We start from the raw sequence: 6921 nt of genomic DNA, 5'->3' as shown, positions 1-6921 counted from the left end.
TCTCAGAAACTGGAAGAACATATAAACCAATGGAAGGATATCCATTCAGGGACAAGAAGAGTTAATGTTGTTAAAATTTCCATATTGCCCAAAGCCATCTGTAAATTCTATGTGATCCCTATGAAAAGTCCAACATTATTTTCACAGAAATAATATAGGAAAAAATAACCCTAACCTTTTTATGGACCCACTAATGATCCCAAATAGCCAAAGGAATCCTGGGAAAATAAAGCTAGATGCCTCTCACAATCTCAATTCAAACTATACTACAAACAGTATGGTACTGGCATAAGAATAGACACATAGACCAATGGAACAGAATAATGAGCCCAGAAATAACCCTCCATGTATATCGTTGACTAATATTTGACAAGGATGCGAAGAACGATCAAGGAGTAAAGAAGTCTCTACACCAAATGGTGTTGGAAAGAGAGGATATGCCCGTGCAGAAAAGTAAAACTGAATCCCTATCTTATACCACTCACAAAATTGATTTGAAATGCATTAGAGAGTTCATGTAAGATCTGACTTCCATAAGAGCATAAAACTCATAAAAGAAAACACAGAGAAGAAGCTCCTTGACGTTGGCCTAGACAATGACTTTTTGGATATGATGCCAAAAGTATAAAAAAAAAAAATGGACAAGTGGGATGTATAAATTAAAAAACCTTCTGCACAGCGGAAGAAACAATCAACCATTTGATAAGGCAACCTATGAAGTGAGAGACAATATTTGCAAACCATATATGAGATAAGAGGTGAATATCCAAAATATATCAAGAAATCATATAATTCAATAGCAAAACCCACAGAAACAAAACAACTAGATTTAAAAAATGGGCAGAGGAATGGAATAGATATTTTTCCAAAAAGACCTACAACTGTCACCAAGTACCAAAAAGATGTTCAACATCACTAATCACCAAAGAAATCGAAACCACAGTGACATATCACAGTCATTCTCTTTCCCCCGACCCCAACACACCCCACTGATAACCATTGCATTGTTCTCTATCTCTCTGACAGTCTGTGTCTTGGTTTGGGTCTGTTTATTTTTGGTTTTGGTTTTGTTGCCCTTTGCTCATTTATTTTGTTTCTTTTATTCCACATATGAGTGAAATCATATGGTATTTTGCTTTCTATGACTGACTTATTTTGCCTAGCATAATATACTCTAGCTCAGTCCATATCACTGCAAATGGCAATCTCCATTATTTTTTATGACTGAGTACTATCTCATTATATACATACATAAAAAATGGATCAAATATATATATATATATGGATATGGACACATGGACACCTGGCTATTGTAGATCATAATGCTCTAAACATCAGGAGGCATGTATCCCTTTGAATTAGTATTTTCATATTCTTTGGGTAAATACCTCATCATGCCATTGCTGGATGATCGGTGAGTTCTGTTTGTAACTTTTGAGGACCCTCCATGCTGTTTTCCAGAGTGGCTGCCTAGGTTTGCATCATCTTTCTTCTTCTTGAGGGTTGTGCAGGCTGCAAGAGTGGTATCTGTGTGAGAGCTCCCCCTTCAGACCTTCCTAACACCATTTTGAAAGAGGTTTTCTCTACTCATTTCACAGGCACAAGCTTGCAACCGGTAGATAAATAAATCTTGGAGATCGAAAGCACAGCATAGGCATTATAGTCAACAATAATGTGTTTCTAAGCTTCACAGTTGCTAAGACACTAGATCTTAATTGCTCTCACTACAGAAAAAGAAATGATAATTGTATGACCTGGTAGAAGCATTAGTGTACCCTAAGGTGGTAGTCATTTTGCAGCATATGAATCTACCATATCAACACATTATATTCCTCACACTTACACAATATTCTAGGTCAAATATATCACAATGAAAAAAATCCAGTGCCACCGGCTTGGATCATGGAAAAGAGTGATATTTAATGGAGTGGATGTGACAGGCACTCCATAACACCTTTAGACATGTGTTTATAAACAGAGGTGATGAAGACGGTCCCGAGAGTGTTACCTGCATGCTACTTTGAGAAGAGCATTACTTTAAGGAATGTATGTGAAAGCCATTCTGCATGGTATACAGAGGGGTACACAAAACCACAGGTGAGAAAGATGCTTAGAATAGTGAAAATAAGAAAAAAAGAATGGTGAGCCTCTCTCCTGAGAATGGAGATCAAGCTCTACAGCAGAGAAAGCTCCCCCAGCCCCGGGTGGGTTGGCGTGGATACCTGAGCTGTAGGGACCAATGATTGAAGCTGCTGGTCTTTTCTAAGTAACTGCAACCTGTCACCCCCTAGAGGATACATTCATGGATATGTATTCTGGTTGACTCTGAGCTCCCAAAGCCTCTGTGGAAGGGCAGATGTTCTGAGTTTCTATGTTCTCTCTAAACACCGTGGGAAGCATGTATATTTACACGACTGAGTTTTCTCCTTTCTCAGGATCCCATTATCCATCTGCATAACCTGAATGAGCAGTAATAAATGAAGTTAAATCAAATTAATATTATTCAACAAAATAGCCACAAAGCATTATGATAAAATTTAACAGAGAAGGGACTGGGGCGCCTAGGCAGCTCAGTTGGTTAAGCATCTACCTCTTGATTTCAGCTCAGATCATGATCCCAGGGTCGTGGGATTGAGCCCTGGGTCAGGCTCTGAGCTGAGCCTGGAGCCTGCTTAAGATTCTTCTTCCTTTTTTTTCTCTCTGTCTCCCTTAATCCCTCTCTCCCACTAGCCCTGTCTCTCTAAAATAAAAAAAACAAACAAGAAGTGGAGTCTTGGATTATTTCCTAGAAATGGACTTGGGCAGATATAAGTTATGTTTCATAACTTGTCTTTGAGAATTAGGAACCATGTGAATCCATTAAGTGGCTCACTCATAATCTGCTCTCTTAGAAGCCCTACATGGAATTCAAAACCAATTATAATAATTTACTTTAAGAATTGACACCATGAAAGGAGATTGCACCAAAATTATCTATGAAAGGCAAATAAAAGGCGGGGGGGGAAGCTGTAGCTTACATGGCAGAAACAAACGTGTGTTGGGTGGTCTCTAATGTTTCTGGCTTAATTCTAAGGTTTTAAGATCCAGTAAAATGCCTTGCCGTCAGAACTCATAGACCAGAATGAAGAGATAAGAAGGTTACCGTATTTTCCCAGGTGAGCATTTATGGAACGAGGTAGAGACACAATGAGGCGCAATCTGATGAAGTATCCTCATACTATTCCTGATTTTGATGAAAGGCAAATACAGAACCACTTTGGGCCAGACTTGGAGGAGGGGAACTAGGTCTATTGAGAATTTGTCTGGGGTGCCCCCTAGTGGGCTGTTGACAGAGAAGCCTGTAGGCAGTAGGCACAATGGAAGTATGGAAATCACTCTGTCAAGCTTTAGACCTTACTAACTAGAGTGCAGTCTAGTGTAAAAAATAAGGAGAACCCTTTGAAGATGTCCTTGGAACTCTTTCTGGGTGGCCTGGTGACATCCATGCTGAGGTCTGGTGGCTGATGTCCCCTGCCTGGTGTTGCCACGCAGCTCATATTTCTGGACTCTGTACAGCTGAAAAGAAATCTTACGAAAGAAACATTTCTGGCCAGTGATGAGAACTCTAACGCATGCTCCATAATCAGGGTGAGAGGAGGACTTCCATTCCATTTCACCATGTTCAACAGACGTCTTTTTCGTTAAAGGACGGAAACTCTGATGGCTTCTTTCAGCTTCTGGAGCCGGCACATAACACGTTAAGAGGACTGGTCCAGGCCTCCCACCAGGTGGACGGAAGTCAGGGAGCGTTGAGTGGGGCCTAGAGCAGCACCGGGCTCTGCAGCGAGGCCCCTTGCAGTGCCAACACCGTGGCCGCTTGGGCCAGTGGGGACACAGAAGGCTCGAGCAACCCCGAGAGGCTGAGCCTCCTTGAGAGGTTTGTGTCTGAGGCTGTGACACTGCAGGGTCCCCAGGTGTCCAGCTCACAGAGCCTAAGTGGTATTTGTAGCCTCCACTCCAGTGATCATAGGGATGAACCTGTCTCAGACCCCCAACCGCTGATCTGGGCTGGGACCCCAGGGGTCAAGGTGGAAGTTTCACAGCAGAGGAGTAGGGGAAGCTGTCCCGGTTTCTGCTGGAGCCACCAGTAGTTGTGGGCTTGCTGCGCTGTGGAAAGATGACCCCAGCTTGCACATCATAGTGATATTTTCTCTTGGTGCTACAGAGATGAAGGTTGGGGACAGGGTCAGGAGAAAGTGGCCACCAGTTTCTAAACCAAGTAAGGAAGCAGAAAGGTTGACAGTCCTTTTCTAACTGAAAATTTCTTATGAAAACATTAAAAGGATGTGACTATTATCTTATAAATATATTGAATTCAATTTTTGAAATTTTATTATAGCATAGAATCTAACTTTATACTATAGTCACTATAAAAAGAAAAGCAATATAAACCCAAAGTCTGCAGAAGGGAGGAAATAATAGATATTGGAAAAAATATTAATAAAATAATCTTAAAGTATAGAGAAAATAAAATAATCTATCGTTTGGTTTTTTAAGAAATTAATGTTGGGAAGCCTGGGTGGCTCAGTCAGTTAAGCGTCCGGCTTTGTCTCAGGTCATGATCTCACGGTTCGTGGGTTCAAGCTTCACGTCGGGCTCTGTGCTGACAGCCAACTCAGAGCCTGGAGCCTATTTCCACTTCTGTGTCTCCCTCTCTCTCTGACCCTCCTCTGCTCAAGCACTCTCTCTCTCTCTCAGAAATAAAGAAAACATTAAAAAAATTAACAAAAAAAAAGATATCAATGAGATTGGCAAGGCCTTAGGTTGCCTAAGAAAAAAGACAGAAGGATCAAAACTCTAAATTCAGGTTTGCAAAAGTAGACATTACTACATTTTACAGACCTAAGTGCACGGTAAGGGAATCCTAGGAGTCACTGTACATCAACACACTGAATTATGCAGATGAAATGAGCACTAGACACATACCACCTAACAAGAACAAACCATGAGGAAGAAGTAGAAAAATGAAAAGCCGTGTAAGTTGCATGGAGAATGAGCCGGTGGTCAAAATCAAATGGTTAATCGCCAACATGTGTTCCACTTATATTTCCAAGAATGGCCTCTCTTGTCTGACTCTTCTGCTCAGTGTAACGGACAACTGGACACGAGGCGGGGGGATTAAGAAGCACTTCCATCAACTCCTTCCTTTGTCCTGACAGGCTGCGAGCAGCTCCCTGATCCCACATCATACCAAGGCTGCTTCTGCTTTCGGGGTCATAAAGGTGGTGCTGGGGTGGCTGGTGGCCTCATGGTGCAGAGCCCTGGCCTCAATCATTCCCTTAGCTCCCCACCATTTTCCTCTTTCTCAGATTCAGGACATGTGGTGCCTGCTCCTCAGACCAATAGCATGTGTGGGCATCGGGGCCGTAACAGGAGAGAGGTTTGTGTTTGGGGTTGAGCCACTGTGCAAGGAGCGTGTGTACCTTGCTCTCAGTAATAGATTCCAACGTCCTCAGCCTCCACCCTGTGATTCTCAGAGTGAAATCTGTCCCTGACCCGCTGCCACTGAACCTGTCAGGGACCCCAGAGGCCCGTAGGAAACCTTATAGATGAGGAGCCATTGAGACTGGCCTGGCTTCTGCTGGTACCAACTTAAATAGGTGTTTCCATTACTGTGCAAAAGGCTCTGACTGGCTCTGCAGGAGGTGCAGGCCGGCTGTCCAAGGGTGACGGGCAGGGAGAGAGGAGTCTGCGTCATCATGACATCCCCACTGGATCCTAAAGGAAGGAGAGAGAAGGGCAAGGTTATGTGCAAATTTTGTGAGGAATGTTCATAATTTCCCTATTACTGTTTATTTCAGACTTAAAAATTGCATTGTACACGATTTTGAGTCGGGACTCAAAACTTTCTAATTTCAAGAAAGAACCAGAGATTTGTAGGACATAAATGGGTCTCTAAAAGTTACATAGACACCCCTCTCTTTGGTGCTTAAGTAATCAGCAGAGTACACACATGTCCTGTTCCTTGGGGAATCTTCCTCTCTCACAGATCTAACGTTCACCTGCCACGTCCCACAGGGCAAGACCACCCAGCCCGCAGGCCAACAAGGTTTGTGTGGGAAGCAGTGTCCCCTCCGAGCCCCCCCACCAGCCCGATTTCCTTCCTCTTTGGGCACTCTGCCCTCACCTGGCGTCCAGAGCAGGAAGAGCCCCAGGAGCTGAGCAGGAAACCTCATCCTGAGAGTTACGTGGATGAGCCCTGCTAAGTCCAGACACCTTGAGAGCTGATCTTTTATCTCAGATTTGCATGGGAGGGTCTTCCTCAGGGGACACTATTCAAATCCACTGCGGGTGCAGCCATGTGGAAAGATCCAGCAGGAGGGGGGTATGGCCTCTCATGTGAGCAAAGTGACAGAAAAGAGTTTCTGTGTTTGGAGCAAAACTAATCGAGATGCAATCTCTGCTTCCTGAGTGGGAGAAGGGACATATTCAAATGTTTTATTCTGTTTGCCTGTCATGTTTCTAGTTCTTTAGCTTTTTCCCAGGCACATTTTACACTTCTATGTGAAAAGATTGACCTTAAATGGGCAGAGCAATCTCAAGAAAGAAGAACAAAGCTGGAGGTATCACAATCCTAGATTTCTAACTAGACTACAAAGCTATAGTAATGAAAACAGTATGGTACTAGCATAAAGCATAGATACATAGGTCAATGGAACAGAACTGAGAGTCCAGTAATAAACCCATGTTTATCAAGTCCATTCATCTATGACAAAGGAGGCAAGGATATACAATGGGGAAGGCTCTTCAAAAAATAGTGCTGGGAAAACTGGTCACCTATATGCAAAAGAATGATACGGGACATATTTCTTACACCACACACAAAAAAACCCCTCAAAACGGAATAAAGACCTCAATGTGAGACCTGAAACCGTCAAGTTC

General features: G+C 42.9%; 1 pseudogene; it reads right to left on the bottom strand.

The window, feature by feature from the left end:
- Window positions 1-5469: 5469 nt before the first annotated feature.
- Window positions 5470-6232, bottom strand: LOC120231566 (annotated as a pseudogene).
- Window positions 6233-6921: the final 689 nt, after the last annotated feature.

This window comes from Hyaena hyaena, unplaced genomic scaffold (genome assembly GCF_003009895.1).
Source record: "Hyaena hyaena isolate Hyena2069 unplaced genomic scaffold, ASM300989v1 scaffold_57, whole genome shotgun sequence".
NCBI lineage: Eukaryota > Metazoa > Chordata > Mammalia > Carnivora > Hyaenidae > Hyaena > Hyaena hyaena.
Note: the sequence above shows the minus strand (reverse complement) of the source record. Positions and strands in the feature narration are given on the sequence as shown.